Source organism: Furipterus horrens, unplaced genomic scaffold (genome assembly GCF_987537825.1).
Source record: "Furipterus horrens unplaced genomic scaffold, mFurHor1.1.pri manual_scaffold_3, whole genome shotgun sequence".
Taxonomy (NCBI): domain Eukaryota; kingdom Metazoa; phylum Chordata; class Mammalia; order Chiroptera; family Furipteridae; genus Furipterus; species Furipterus horrens.
This window is the reverse complement of record NW_028327173.1, coordinates 68,121,892-68,138,741: the sequence shown is the minus strand read 5'-3', so window position 1 is coordinate 68,138,741 and position 16,850 is coordinate 68,121,892. Positions and strand designations below refer to the sequence as shown.

The following is a 16,850-nucleotide window of genomic DNA, read 5'->3' as shown; positions in this document are numbered from 1 at the left end:
TATCTGTGTGGCACAATCCGTGGCCTTCTTCAGGACTTGCTGAAACTTATCCAGATTCCAACCACATCTGACCATCTCTGTCACTGTGACTGTGGTCCAAGCCTTCACCAGCCCTTGCTTGGATAATGCTGCAAAGCTGATGTGATAGTACAGCCCCACCCACCAGTACTCCCTTTCCTCCTGCCTTGCCTTATTTTTCTCCATAGCATTTAGCACCTTTGAACATATGTATGTCCCTTCTGTCTTCCCCTACTTGAATGTAAGTGCCAGGAAGGCAGGAATTTTGCCTAATCTGTCTCTAATGCCCAGGAGAGTGCCTGGCACATATTTATCATTTAATAGACATTTGTTGAATAAAAGCATAAAGTGATAGAAACAGAATCTATGCAGAAATGTTACATACATTGCGATAAGCAAAGAAAACATATGAGTAAAACTGATGAGTCAAGAGCATGGAAGGATATGAATAGACCGACATACCAACTACAAAATGCTTCAACTTCATACATAAAAAGAGGCTTCAAACAGCTGCATGAGTGATTCAGCATATACATGAAGAACCTGTTCAAGACTGAACAGAAGGTTCTAGAACAAAATCTGTGGGTTGGTCATGCCATACAGATGTGAAAAAATAGGACAGTAAATTGTGTTTTGAGGGTGAGACTCACAGTGCTAGAGGAGAAAGCCCCTGGCCACTCCGAGCTCAAGGTGACATTTCTCCAGAAGTTGACATCACTTCCTGAAAGAGGAGAAAGTGCTGTGTGTTTTCAAAGGGAGAACACATGGACTGATATTAAATAGGAACAGCCAATTAGAAAACCTGTGGACAGAACCTGGGCTGCGCCAGTCTCCCAAAATCTATTAGAAAATCTTGGAGGAAATAAAACCCAGAGTAGGCAGAATGGTGACTCTCAACACTGGCTCCCCATTAGAATCAGCTGGACAGCTTTAAGAATTCAAATACTTGGGTCCAGTTAAATCAGAATGCCTGGGGCGAGACCAAGCCTGAAGTTTCTCTTTAAAGATCCCCATGTAATTCCAACATGCAGTTGGGGTTGAGGGGTGAGACCCATTTCTGTGGAAACATCTTATTTCCTTTTCTTGTGATAAAAAAGTCAACTTAAGTATCCAATGAGGTCTTAAGGGAAAAACAGAGCTTTAGCTGGACCTCCCAAAGTAGAGCTCACTTACTTAAAATGATTTCTGTACTCTATGAATTTACACTTTAATAAATGTAAGGAACAGGTTAATCATGTCTTTAGTTAATAGGTACCTCAGACCCCCACCTCTCCCCAGATCACATCAGGACAGACAGGCTGCCCGAGGCAGCCCACTCTCCCATGAGAAGAGCATGCTGCTAGGATAACATTTGAAAGGGTCTTAGACCATAACTGCAGTGTTCTATTTTGGAAGCCTGTGGCTGGGTATTTTCATATGCAGTCCAAGATCAACACTTTCCCTACCTGCTCTGTTCACTCCTTCACTCTGCTGGGTTATTTATATACTCATCTGTCTCCCTCCCTCACTCTAAATTCTGTAAGGGCAGAGGCTGCCTTGCTCATTCTGGCACTCCCAGCCTCTGACCCAGTAATGTCTGAGCAGTAATGGTTTTACATGGCGAGAAGCTCCACATGTATAGCAATGACTTACCCCTCCAGAACACTGTCTGAATGTAAAAAATTCTCTGAACATTACAGAAGGACTTCTTAAAAACTGGGAGGGATACTACTTAAAATTTTCTATTAACTTGCATTATAATAAGTTATGTTTTCTTTTAAATTTATATTGTACTCAGAGTGTAAGATATATCAGAGACGTTTTCTTTTAAGTTTCTGTTTTCTTTTCCATTGCCAGCACCTCATAACTCTTTGGTTTTTATGTCTTAGTCTCTTGGTTAAGTAGTCAATAACTAAAGAATTTAAAGGGTAAAATCTGCTTCATTCGAGAGCTAAGTAGGAGTACAGATAGCCCATTTTCCTCTTGGAAAGATGCCCATTTTCAGCATACTGTACATTCATATTTTTAATAAATATTTTATAGTTTATCACTTGATAATACACAAGTTTAATTTTTACACCAACAGCTTAGTTTTAGAAAGACAATGAGGATTTCTTGTTCATAGGTGATTCCAATATAAAAACCATGAGTGCTGCTTTGGTATATTTTAAAAATATTGTGTTTCTGCTACCTTCCCCACTTCTATTAAATAAATGCCTTAATTGGAGTATGAGATGTTAAGAGATGGGAAATGACCATTTAAAAATGTTATGGCGGTTAAATATTTCCTACCTCACTTTGAGATTATATTCTAAAAACAACTATATTCTAAAACAGGCTTCATTCCAGGTTCCCAGCAAACACACCCAAATAGATTAATTAATATATCAGACCCTTATTAGACTGTTTTCAAATGCTATACTTACACTGTTTATGATGTCACACAAGTAATTTTGATTCAGTTTGAATATGTCAACAGGAAGAGGCCTGTCAGAAACATAAAAATTCTAAGCAAACTAACTCTGAGACTCAAGCAATTCCATTACCAGAAATGTTAGTTAAACCAAACAGGAGTGTGGCCAAAGAACATCAAGGAACACCACTGTTCTCAAGATCTGCGGTTTCCTCTTACAAGGGACCTATTCTGCTCTTATTTGGATGTGACACAAGAGGGCTTTCTGAAAGCACAGTATATTTCAATTAAAAAAAAAAATCTCATTACAGCTGAGTAAATGTAAAGATGCTCTATAAGTCATACACTTACATTCCTGAGAGTCTCTATTAATACATCTGCTGCTTAACATTAATAAGACACTTTACTGCTTCACCCGAAACACTTCTGTTTCTATGTATAAAATTTTCTAATTCAGTATGGATCTATGTGCACAGCTCCAGTTTGGGTCTAAATTTTTTTCACTTCTATTGAAGAATAAGTGCCCTGAAATTTTTGTAGAGATTGTCATCATACTAAGCATCTTTCTTTCAAACCACAATGGCCACTGTGTATTGAGCCCACTGTCACACGTAGGTAGACCGTTCATAACGATGGGATGTGCTTCTACTTAGGGCATGGCCATGATATTAATTGCATTTTAATACAAAATTCAAAGGTAATTTGTGCGAATTCTCTTTTCTATGAGGTAATTGCAGTTGTTTGGTATATTTAGGGTGATATGAAGCCTTAGTCCAAAAAACTATATGGCAAGAGTAAAACTAATTAAAATATTCCTATTATTACCTTATATGTATATATTATCTCATTGACCCTGGCTGGTTTGGCTCAGTGGATTGAGCGTCGGCCTGCGAGCTAAGTGTCGCTGGTTCGATCTTCCAGTCAGGGCACATCAGAGAAGGAAAACTCTGACTCCAAAAAACCTCCGCTGCCTTGCGGCATACCTCTTCAGGGGAAAGGCTAAGGGAGTAAACCCCGACAGAAAATCCGGAGCCGGAGTCCCTAAGGCGGTTTGACGTTATAGTCAACACCGGCAACTCCTGCGGCGCACCTGAAGCCAAGCTGTATTGACTCCGTCTTTCCCTTGGACCCTTCAGCTGCGAAGAGAGGGGGGGTCTGCTGCATGGGCAACAGCAGACCCTCCATATCACCCTGCCCAGGCTCTGTAGCTTCAGCTTCACTGGAGAGGACACTCCAGCGTCATCGCAAGATGTCGATTCAACACGGGAGGATACAGATACCGTGTCACTCCCGAGTCGGACGGCACAGCCATTCTCGGCGGTGCAGATAGACTCTTAAGAAGCTACACCATCGTCTCTCGAGACGGACGGCTGCCGAGATATGTTATCTCACTGAACATCTGCATTCCCATAAACAGCCATATTAATCTAATAAATAAAAATAAAAGTCAACTCTATTAACCGTTTTGTTCTACACAGTGTGGTGGTTACAATGCAAATTTTGCAGTAAGAAAGCCCAAAGTTTGAAATCTAGCTCTGGGCCAACCTCTCTAAATGATGCACACTTAGAAAAAGTACCTGGCAGTAAATGACAATGTTCAATGTCATTATTTAATTAAGAAAATATTAGCTAGGCTTCTCTCCTGGGAAGCTTCTGGATTCTGAAAAACCCCATTTACTGTATGTTCCACTATATCTTCTACTCATGGAAAGTGCCTAAACTACCCCACATGAAACTTTTGGGGTGTCTTCAATAATTTTTAAGAGTACCAAGGCCCTGAAGTCAAAAAGTTGGCTAATGCCTTCTCTTCACTGCAGCCATAATGATCCTTTGAAAACTCCAATCAGATTATGAATCTCACTTGCTCAGAACCCTCTAATGGCTCATCTCGGAATGGAGGTGGACAAAGCACTTCATGAGCCTACAGCACCTTCTCTAAAAACCTACTCTGCCTTGTTCAGGGCCCTCCACCCACACTGACTGGCCTTCTTGCTATTCCTCCACATGCTAGGGATACGCCTTTTTACCTGCTGTTCTCTCTGCTTGGATCTCTCTTTCCTCAGATGTAAATAGCTTCTTCCCATTCTTTAGGTTTTTGCATTATGAGCCATATTTTTGATGGTTTCCCTTTCCAGATTTTTATATACTTGCAAATATGTTTCCTGTTCCCCTCCTTATCTTTGCCATCTGTGTATCTGTTTACCCTAACCCCCTGGTCACAGAATAAGTCCCAGGGACAGGGTTGGTTTCTAATCCCAAAGGACAGCAGATCTGGTGGTGCTTTGCACCCTCTATAGTCTTGAATTAACCCTTTGAGTGCCAACATTGCTGTGAGCGATATTGACAAATTTTCCCAAAAGTGCCCACATTGCTCCCAGAGACTCTTTTTCTGATGGCTATAAATGTAAATAACAGTGGAATAATTCATATTTTGTTTTGTTCTCATTTTTTATACCTCAGGTTATATATTGACGTAATTTTTTCTCATGTTGATCCAAATTTTGAATTACACATGGCACTCACAGGGTTAAAAACACATGGCTGACCTCAAGGGATTATCTGGCTAAACCTTTAGGCACAATCATACTTAACTCATGGCAGAGAGCACCAACTCATTTTAAAACCTCCCAGCCTCTATAAAAATTTGTGGAAAGGCTGGTAACTTGATGTCAGAAAATTCTTCTTTTTAAATCCTTATACTGCAAGTTAAACTTTCATCTTTTTTCAGAAGAGATGTACAATCACTTCATATTCAGTTGAAGAGGCCCTCATACCCCTGGAAGTAATTAGTAAATTTCTCCTTGTCCTCATCTTAGCTGAAACATGCCAGTTCTTTTCATTTATCCCACACAGATTCAACTTTTAAATGCTCTCATCCTCTTTGTGATGGTCCTCTCTCTCTCTCCCAAGTTTTTCATCTTCCTAGTAGTTTACGTAGCCTTGAATTAAACTGTAAACATTAGTGAGTCATCAAAAGATCCCTAGAGTCTGCTTTTCTTTTACCACATTCCAGTGTACACTTTTATTTTTTAAATTATGTTTTATTGATTATGCTATTATAGTTGTCCCAATTTTTCCCTTTGCAACTATCCACCCAGCACTGCCCACTCCCTCAGGCAATCCCTGCAACACTGTGCATGTCCATGGGTGATGCCTATAAGTTCTTTGGCTACTCCATTTCTTATAACTGTACTTTACATCCCCATAGCTATTATAGAACTACACATTTGTACTTCTTAATCCCCTCACCTCTTGACCCATTCCCCCACATACCCCTCCTATCAGACAAACATCAAAACGCTCTCCATATCTATGATTCTGTCCCTGTTCTTCTTGTTTTCTTAGTTTACTTTTTAGATTCAATCTGTGATACATATGTATTTATTGCCATTTTGTTTTTCATAGTTTTTATCTTTTTCTTAAATAAGTTCCTTTATCATTTCATATAATAATGGCATTTTAATTATGATGTGGGCCTCTTTGCATCCAACCTGTTTTTGGATTCTCTGTGCATCCTGGACTTGTATGTCTATTTCCTTTACCAAATTAGGGAAGTTTTCTCTCATTATTTTTTAAAAATAGAGTTCCATTTCCTTGTTTCCCCTCTTTTCCTTCTGGCACCCCTCTCATGCACTTGAAGTTTTCCCAGAGGATCCTTACACTATCCTTGTTTTTTTTGGATTGTTTTTTCTCCTTGTTCTGGTTGGTTTTTTGCTTCTTTATGTTACAAATTATTGATCTGATTCTCAGCTTCATCCACTCTACTGTTGTTTCCCTGTAAATTGTTCTTTATTTCAATTAGTGTATCCTTCATTTCTGACTGGATCTGTTTTATAATGTTGAGATCTTCATTAAGTTCCTTAAGCATTCTTATAACCAGTGTTTTGAACTCTGCATCTGATAGATTGCTTATCTCCATTTTGTTTAGTTCTTTTTCTGGAGTTTTGATTTGTTCTTTCCTTTGGGCATTTCTTTGTCTCCTCATTTTGGCAGCCTCCCTATGTTTGTTTCTATGTATAGGTAGAGCTGTTATGACTCTTGGTAGTGTGGCCTAATGTAGTAGGTGTCCTATAGAGTTCAGTGACCCAGCCTCCCCTATCACCAAAGCTGGGTACTTGAGGTGCATCCTTCATGTAGGCTGAGTGCACCCTCCTCTTGTAGTTGAGCCTTGAGTGCTGTTGGCAAGTCAATGGGAGGGATTTACCTAGACCAGTCAGCTGCAAGGACTGGCTGTGACCACTATCCACCAACCTCTGCCCACTGTGGAGGATTTGCTGTGCAGGGGCAGGGTGGTGGTGCTCCAATGTGGTCAGTAGCTGTCCACTGGGTGTGCAGACTCTGCAGTTTCCTGGGTGGTGTAGGCCAAGGTCAGCCACTACCCGTGTTCTGCCCAGGGCCACCTTGCATGAGCTATAAAGCAACCTGAGATGGCTGCTACTTGTGCTGGACTTGGAGGTTCCCAGGCGAAGCTAAGCTGTGAACCTAGGCTGGCTGCTGCTAGTGCCAGGCCTGCGGCTAGTTAGCAAGAGGTACCAGGGCTGGGAGTTCACTGAGACTGACTCCTGCTTGTTTGAAAGGGTTTAGAAAGTTGTGAAGGGTGAGCCATGACCAGCCATTCATATGGAAAAGTCCCTGTTAACAGCTTGGGTGGGCTACAAGTTGGGTGGGATAAAGCCTCAGGGCACCTCCAGGGTGGGGCAAACAGTGTTAGCCAGGTTGATGGAGTCTCAGATATGGCCTCTGCCTGCCTGCTCTGTGGCTGTGTGTGTCTGTGACCGGGGAGAATTCAGAAAAGGGGAAATGGCTTCTGCCTGCCTTTCTGTCTGGGAGAAAGCTGTCCCCCAGCTCTCACCTTGATGCCAGACACTTTGGTTCCTCTCTGTATGTCACGTGTGCCTTTCAAGTTGCTACCCCAGTGCTGGAACTCAAGGGAGTGGGTCTGAGTACATCCACGTGTGGGTTAAGAGGAAGTGTTTGGGACTCCAGAAGTTTCTCCTACTGACTCAATCCCACTGCTTTTTGCAGCCATAAGTTATGGGGACTTATCTTCCTGGAACTGGAACCCTGGGCCAGGGGAGCCTGGTGTGGGACTCCTCGCTTCGAGATATCTGTCCTGAATTTTTATCCACCAATATGGAGCTGGGACCAACCCATTCTGTGTCTCCTTCCCTCCTACCAGTCTGGATGGATGTGGTTTCTTTAATTTTGTAGTTTTTGGATTACCATTCAGCTTGATTTCTGACAATTTTGAGTGATGGTTGTTCTATAGTTCAGTTGTAATTTTGATGTGGTTATATGAGTAGGTGAGCTGTGTTTACCTGCGCCTCCATCTTGACTGGAAGTCTCCCCAGTGTATGCTTTTAAAATATACTAACACATTGCCTTATGAAAGGAAAATTATCCCAAATGTGTTCGTACAACCTGCAATCTCCTCCCTGAAAGAAATTAGTGTTCCTGATATAATACTTAAGTAATTGATTCTCATGAACTTTAGTCACATTAAGAAACTATGAAATTAGTTACCACCCATGCAGTTGACCAGCTGTCAACCAAGAGTTCAATGGTCTTTAACCAAATATTTTCTTTTGATGTCGAATCTAACATTTTTCTAACCATTCTCTTCTCCAATTAAATGCTCCTACTGAGAGCAAATCTTTGAATTCACCAATTAGAGAACTTTTGCCTTTGAGGAAATTAGTTACAAAACTTTCTGATATATGCTAACAACGAAGTTGTCAATATTTTGTTTTAAAATGCTGGATCAGACCTGGCTGGTGTGGCTCAGTGGTTGAGTGCCAGCCTGAGGAATGAAAGGTCACTGGTTTGATTCCCAGTCAGGGCACATGCCTTGGTTGCTACCTGGGTCCCCCGCTGGGGGTATGCGAGAGGCAATTGATCTATGTTTCTCTCACACATCAACGTTTCTCCCCCTCTCTCCCTCCCTTCTTCTCTCTCTAAAAAATAAATTAAAAATCTTAAAGAAATTTAAATGAAAGGTCTGTGAACTTGTTCTATAAAGGGAAAAACAGTAAATACTTAGACTTTCCAGGTCACGTCTGGTCTATGATGCATATTCTTTAAAAAATATTTTAAATCCTTCAAAACTTTAAAAACAAATGTCCTCGGGTGGACCATACGAAAACAGGTTGTGGGTCCAAACTACCTGGGTCACAGTTGGCCAATTCCTGTTGTAGTGGTTTTGGAGGTCCCATGGAGTTACTCATCTCAAAAGGAACGGAGCTGTTGGCACCCTTCAGATCAAGGAGCTTAATGGCATTTATGCTACTGAGATCCTTTGTGTATCTCTTCTGGTCTTTGATTTTTTTGTTGATCTATGGTTATTTGAGCATGTGAATGTAAAGTCTAATGGCCATCTGAAAGGACTCTTGTTCTGCTAGCTTAAGATGATTTATCATCTACTTGAGAGCTTGGAGAGCCGTTTGGGCCCTAAAATTGAATAAAGTGGGGGTTGGAGTTAAAACAGAACTACTTTCCAGGATGAGATGAAAGAGGTATTTTGATAACTGAGTGACATAAGGGACGCCAAGAAGAAAAAAAAAGTCAAGTCCAGAACCCAAGGTTTCTGTCCCATGTCTTAAGTTTGAGAATTTCCATGGCTAGCATTTTGTATCTGACACATTCCATGGCTAAATGTCTACTATGTTACTAAGAAACAAAAGCCCTTAAAAGGAAAGTTTAGGATGAGCAAGTATCTCATTGTTAACAAAAAAAAGTATCTAAAACTTGGAAATGAGGCAAAGGGAGGGCAAACTATCCTTTCATTGTAACACTGAAAAACTGTTTTACTGGCCCCTCCAAGGATAATTTAGGGAAATATAACTTCCTTTGCCTTGCTAGTTACTACTGACTGAACTCCAGACTTGTAGATATTTGTCCACTGCGTAAGAAAACCCAAAACATTAGTTTTTTATTGCCCTGAAGGACACTGCCTCGTTTTGTACCTAACCTAGCAATGTTATTCTAACAGTCTTTTTTCAAATAATTCTTGAATGCTCTTTGATCCCATTTTGCCTTTCTGCCAGTTCCTTCACTAAGGAGTTGAATAAATCTTTGATATGTTTGTTAAATTTTTAAAAACTATCCTTTGACAACATTCATAAAAGTCTCAAGTTATTTTATGTTTTTCTTGCCGTAAGTTTCTGTACATATTTGCATTTGCCTAACAGTTAAAACTGTATGGAGGAATTGGTTCAGAGGTTTTCTACTTGCCTATATCTGTAAGTGGTTATTTATAAGGTTGTGGTTTTGTGATCAGTGAGTTCTTGGGGCACCTACTAGATCTACAGCTTCCCATATGCTTAGAAAAACCCCAAGAATGACGGCTAAGTGGTCACAGGAGTTTATCCTTTGTATGCTAGAATACCTTCCTAAACAAATAGATTCATAATGAAATGAAAAAATAAGGCAACATCTGCCTGGGTGATTTCATAAGGATGTGAAGAGAAAGAATTAAGGGAAATTTCTGCCAGGTCTTGGTCTGACAGTAAATTAAAATAAAATTTATATAGACTAAAACAGACAGAAACCTACAATTTATCAAGAGTCCCTCCATCACCATCCCAGGCAGCAAAGCAGTGAAAGAATGTTAATCAATGAAAGGTGTTTTACTTTGAAAACTACCTTTGCCTTTTTCCAGAGGGAAATTAACAAGATTCTAAAGCCTCAAATGAATGGAGTTCACATATTCCAAGTAGAAGCTGATAAACATGTATATGTAGAATAAGAGGATATGAAAAATATTTCCTGCCCCAGTACCCACAACAAAGAGGAAAAAATGCAAAAAAGGGAAGCTTAGAGTGAATAGGTGGTATTCAGGTCACTAAGGATAAGGAACCAAAAAATATGCAAATAACTGTCTGATCAGCCTTCATTGACCCTTTCTACATTTCTTCTTTTTTCTTAAATTTAATCTTTATTATATTTATTTTACCATGAGTCCCTCCTCTCGAGCAATCACCATACTGTCTGTGTCCATGAGTCCTTTTTCCTTTTTGCTCTATCTCTCCATGCCCTCCCGTCCCCCACTGGCAGTCATCCTGCTCTCCATCTATGAGTCCGTCCCCATTTTCCTTGTTAGTTCAGTTTGTTCATTCGATTCCACATACGAGTGAAATCATACGGTGTTTGTCTTTCTCTGACTGGCTTATTTCACTTAGCATAATGTTCTCCAGGTCCCTCCATACTGTTGCAAAGGGTAAAGCTTTCTTCTTTTACTATGGTTGAGTAGTATCCCATTGTGTAAATGTCCCATAGTTGTTTTATCCGCTCACCTATTGACAGACATAACCCACAGAACAGGAGAACATATTCGCTGATATATCTGATAAGGGGTTAATTATCCAAAATTTATAAAGAACTTACAAAACTCAACACCAAAAACAAAAAACAACAAACAAAAACCTCACCTAATTAAAGAAAATGGGAAAAGGACCTGAATAGACACTTCTCCAAAGAAGACATACAGATGGCCAACAGACATACAAAAAGATGCTCAACATCACTAATCATCAGAGAAATGCAAATTAAAACCACAATGAGATATCATCACACACCTGTCAGAATGGCTGTCATCAACACATCAACAAACAAGTGCTGGTGAGGATATGGAGTAAGGGGAACCCTTTTGCATTGTTGGTGGGAATGCAACCTGGTACAGCCACTGTGGAAAGCAGTACAGTATTCCCTCACTTATCGCAGGTATTAGGTTCTAGACCGCCCCCCGCCCTGTGATGGGTGAAAATCCGCGAAGTAGTAACCTTATATTTATTTTAGTATTTATGTATATTTTAAGGCTTTATAAACCCTTCCCACACTTTTATAAACAGTTCCCAGTACCTTATTAACCCTTCCCATTCCCTTAACTTTTTCCACACTGTTATAAACACTATTTATGTTCTTAAACATATTCTACACTCTTAAACCTATGTAACTTTAACAACATACATATACAGTACCGCAAAATCCCGCGATATAGCGAAAAATCCATGATAAATAATTAAATACAGTAGTCCTTCGTTATATCACGGTCCACTTACTGCATCCTCACTGTATCGCGGGATTTTTTAAAATATTATATTTAATTATTTATCACGGATTTTTCACTATATCGCGGGGTTTTGCGGTACTGTATATGTATGTTGTTAAAGTTACATAGATTTAAGAGTGTAGAATAAATGTAAGGTTCCTACTTTGTGGGGGGGTCTGGAACGTAATACCCATGATAAGTGAGGGAATACTGTAAGGACATATCTCAAAGAATTAAAAATGGATCTACCTTTTGACCCAGCAATCCCACTTTTGGCAATATAGCTGAAGGGAAGCCAAAACACTATTCAGTATAACATAAGCACCCCTGTGTTCATTGCAGCACTATTTACAATGCCAAGATATGGAAACAACCTCTCTACATTTCCTAATCAGAACTTTAAATCCGAAGTAATTTAGTAGTGATTTAATGGTGCTTTGTAAACGATGATGAATTACATAAAATTTAATGTTCAATTGATATTCCTGATAATGATGAATACTTGGACAAATTAAACTATTTTGTTAAATGACTTAGCCTTGACATTATTCTAGTTGGGGAGATGATGCAAAAATTATACCTCATTTACATCAAAATGGTAAACACAGATACCATCTGATCCAGCAATTCCCCTTTTATACATATTTATCCAAAAGAAATGAAAACATATGTCCACACAAAAACTTGTATCTGAACGTTATTGGGAGCACTATTCCGCATAGCCCCAAAATATCCACCAAATAATAAATGGATAAGAAAATATGGTACATCCATACAATGGAGTATTATCTGGCAATGAAAAGGAATAGCATATTGATACATGGCTTGAACCTTGAATATGTGCTATGTGAAAGAAATGAGTTACAAATGATCACATACTGTATGATACCATTTACATGAAATGTCCAGGATAGACAAATCTATAAATTCAGATATAGAATACTGGCTGTCTAGGGCTTGGGCAAACTGGAAGGTATGGTAGGGAGGGAGTAATAGCTAATGGGTACAGCCTTCTTTTTAGGGCAATGAAATGTTTCAAAATTAAATTATGGTAATGACTGCATAATTTTGCTGTTATACTAAAGAGCATTTAATTGTATAGTTTAAACACATTAATGTTATAGTATGTGAATTATATCTCAATAAAGCTGTTACAATGTATTTTAGTTCATGCATGACTAATCTGTTTTCTAATAAGATGTTTCTTTAATTGGAAGTTACTATACATAAGATCATTATACTAAAAATTTAAGTCTTTGTAGATATTTTCAACAACAGTAAATTATAACTATTTATAGCTAGCCTGTTTCTTTATGGTTGTTGTAAATTCCAGGCATTGCTGAAGTAACATGAAATCATGAATGTCACGGTTCTCTGATAGGTTTTTCATATGAACTATGATATATTATTTTTAAGTGGCTATGTAAATTGTAATTCAAGATAATTAATTTTAAGACCTGGGCTAATATATGAATTAAGTAATTATGATTAATCTTTGGCAAAATACTATCATATGATAGTTTAAACCTATGCATCACATCTCTATATATAAACATAACTTATTCTTCATTAACACTCACATAATAAGACTATAATCATTGCCTTATATTTTATAATATTAATTTTATCTTAAAAACTAAAGTTTAACTATGCTGTCATCCACCATTGTTTATCTTATGTGATTTATAAGTTACATATATTAAGATAAATTAATTTTTGAAGTAGCTTAATAGGATAACTGGTAACTCAGAAAGAAAAATTATTTTTGAGATGACCTTTTCTCAATATGAGGCTGTAAAATTATTTACATACTTTGTATTCAACCCAGATGACAAGTTATTTTTTTCCTCACCCAATTCAAATGTGTTCTTTCAGAAGGGGCAATTAGCTTCCTTGTTTTTGTGCTGCTTTTTGATATTTTATAATTATAAATAACCAAAAGCAAAAAGCAAAATAATAAGAGGTCCATGGCCTCTAGAGAGAGTAAAATTCTGAGATTTCTTATGTACCATCTGATTTAGCTGTTTCTAAGCCAGCCACCAATATGGACTTTTCTTATCACTGGGCATCTATATTGTTATCCAACAACATTTAAAAATGTTGCTTCAAATGTTGTGTTCCAAATTTGGAGCAAAAAAAAACGGAACAGTATTTTATATTTAAAATGATGTTCCATACACACTAGACAGCCTCTATGTGGCACCACAGGTCTACCCCCTACTACAATCCTGGATGTGGTACTAGCAAGTAAAAGGGATGTTAGAAATATTTAGTTTTAATTGATTAGCTCCTAAGTTGTCAATTAAGTCAACAGTAGGCTGTTTTGTTTATTGCAATCACACTTATGGGGAAAGCTGTCAAGTATAAAAAAATGTTAACAGGTAAAATGTTATTAATACGACTATATTATTAGATGCCTTTTAGGATAAGTAAAATTATCTTCATGTTCATGTACAAGGGTGAACTGAAACAGACTTACTTCTAAGATTTTGTTCATAAATTTTAAATAGCCTCATGTCAATCAAAGATGAGTGTGGCACTTACTTTTAGTCATTGCTTTGTAGATTCCTTAGGATGTGTGTTATGTATCATTGAGCAGGCTCTGACTCCTGGTGACTCAATCAATGAGTGATGTCCACAATGGCCTGCCCTCAACCTCCTGCTCAGATCCTTGGGACTCACACCTATGGCTTATTTCATGGAGTCAATCCATCTCATATTGGTCTTCCTCTTTTCCTGCTGCCTTCTATTGTTCCCAGCATTATTGCTTTTTCTAAAGAATTCTGCCTTCACATGATGTGCCCTAAGTAGGACAGCTTCAGTTTTGTCATTTTGCCCCTAGTGAAGTTTCAGGCTTACATTGCTCCCGGACCCACTTGTAATTGTCTTTCTGGTGGTACAGGGTAGAGCTCTTTCAACACCATATTTCAAATTAATCAATTATTTTTCCCTGTCAGCCTTCTTCAATGTCCTTAGGATATGGAATCCTAATTTCTAATCAAAAGTTTATATGAAGAGATATTTTTACTTCTACCTTTCCAATACTTACATCTTTATTTTATTTTTCATCCTTACTGCACTGGTTAGCCTTCTGTCTAATGCTGGACAGGGATAAGACTTGTCCATGGAAACCAGCTAAAAGAGCCACCCAGTTAACTGTCAACTGTTAAAGAGTTTAGTGGCCTTGAACCCACATTTTTAATTTAGTTTAACAATGATATGCATTTACAATTCTTATAAAATGTCCCTAGTAAGAATGAATTTTTGAACTGACCTATCAGAAACTTTTCCTCTTTTATGTTAAGACTGAAATAAAACTTTAACATATGCCCATAAATGATTTGTCCCAAAAGTTTTTTCTAACAGTCAATTCAGCCTACTAGTTATTTATCACCATCTCCTTAGGAATAATTTTACTTTCGCCCTCATGGCATATAGTTAGCCTTTTCTCTACCTTGCATTTCATTCATTTACTCATTAAACAAATATTCACTCATCCTTTGCTATATATTAGTAATACAGAAATGAACAAAGCAAAACAAACAAAAATCTAGTATATTTGCATGGTTGGTTTATTTGTTTTTCTTCAAGTTACAACTCTGTACCTTCTTTAAATTAACTTCATTGCCTAGTTTTGACTATTTCCCTTCTTTATCTTTATTCTATTTCAATTCATTTTGCCGAGCTCATTTCCAGCCCCTGCTTCAACACAATGCTGCTCTATTCACCATGGAGTCACTTACAAAAATATCTGACCCATGTTTTCTATTGTGCCACCAGATCCTTAGATAAAATGCTGAACACTCAGATCCAAATGGCAGACACACCTCCAGTTGCCAGCTCCTGGACTGTAACTACTTTCTGGTTATAGGGATTCATAGAATTGTGCATTAAGCAGGAAGTTGTGTGCGCAGGACAGTAATTTCCTAACTTTGCTGATAAGAACATTAAAGATATTTACCTTGCTAATGTCAAGGGAGATAATACAAATTAGTCAGACAGTGTTTTCCTAATGAAGTTAACCTCATATTTATTTTTAAAATACAAGGTGTGATTAGCTAAATACTTTTCTAATTCCTAGTTTCCAATCACATACAGAAATATTTCTGTGTACATATTTCATGGCTCTATTAAGAAGGATAACTTCTAATTACACTATTAAATTTCATTACCTGAATTTAAAATAAAAGAAAGGGAAATGGATACAATCCAGGATGCCAGATTAGAAACGCTACTGTAAAATATATCTTTAATATTTAATCCACGGCTATTTCTTAAGTGGCTATGTCCCAGGCACTGTGCAGATGCTGTGGAGGCAAAAGTGAGTAAAACAGATAGGGCTTATATAGCTAGCCTGTGCCCTCAAACAAAAAGAAAAGATGCTGGAAAACAAAAACAAAAAAGTATCAATTTGGTTAAGATAAAACAAAGGGAAAAAATCAAGCTGGTTAAGATAACACCTGGAGGATAAGACAATGAGTTGTTTTGGGGGAAGGGAGGAAGCATGAACCAACAGGTTCCAAACATTGAAGGAAGCCAACACAGTATAAAGAAACTACGCTCCTCTAACCCTTACAGTGCCCAAGATCAGCGACCAGAAGCCCAGGCTTATGCTCCCCAGGGAACCGAAGCGCGGAATGGAAAATGAAAATGCTAAGAATGACTTTAGAAGTCCCACCCTTCCCAAGTATTTACTTGTTATTAGCTGAAATCCCTTTGATAGAAAATATAGTGCTTCATATTTATAAATATGTGGCTTAAAATATCCGTCGTCGGCAGCCGTCCGTCTCGAGAGACGATGGTGTAGCTTCTCAAGAGTCTATCTGCACCGCCGAGAATGGCTGTGCAGTCCGACTCGGGAGTGACATGGTATCTGTCTCCTCCCGTGTTGAATCGACATCTTGTGATGACGCTGAAGCTACAGAGCCTGGGCAGGGTAATATGGAGGGTCTGCTGTTGCCCATGCAGCAGACCCCCCCTCTCTTCGCAGCTGAAGGATCCAAGGGAAAGACGGAGTCAATACAGCTTGGCTTCAGGTGCGCCGCAGGAGTTGCCGGTGTTGACTACAACGTCAAACCGCCTTAGGGATCTCCGGCCGCCAGCTATCGGTGAAATCGGCTTAAAATATAAATACTCTAATAAGGACAAACTCATTTATACTGATATAAATGACCAGTCACATGAATGGCTAGTATCAGTCTTCCCAGCAGAGCAGAAATAAGTAAAGGATGTTGAGAATTTAAAGTTTGGGGAAGGCTTCCCATCCTGAAAAGATAAGCATGCGAGGTAGAGGAGACTTGGGAAGATAACTATGAATTTAGTAATTTTGCCAAGGTGCAATTGGGACAAGAAGCCTTATATATTTTACATATATATTTCAATTTGAGTCAATAA

General features: G+C 38.5%; 1 protein-coding gene and 1 long non-coding RNA gene across 2 annotated transcripts in view; one reads left to right on the top strand and one right to left on the bottom strand.

Annotated features, from left to right (window-relative positions):
- The window catches only part of LOC150015243 (uncharacterized), a 60,820-nt gene extending 46,103 nt beyond the window's left edge, over positions 1–14,717 (top strand). Inside the window, exon 3 of the long non-coding RNA XR_016509716.1 lies at positions 14,056–14,717. This is a non-coding gene — a long non-coding RNA (uncharacterized LOC150015243). The remainder of the gene's footprint in view (positions 1–14,055) is intronic.
- The window catches only part of LRRC8C (leucine rich repeat containing 8 VRAC subunit C), an 84,778-nt gene that overhangs the window by 61,858 nt on the left and 6,070 nt on the right, over positions 1–16,850 (bottom strand). The window lies entirely within an intron of this gene.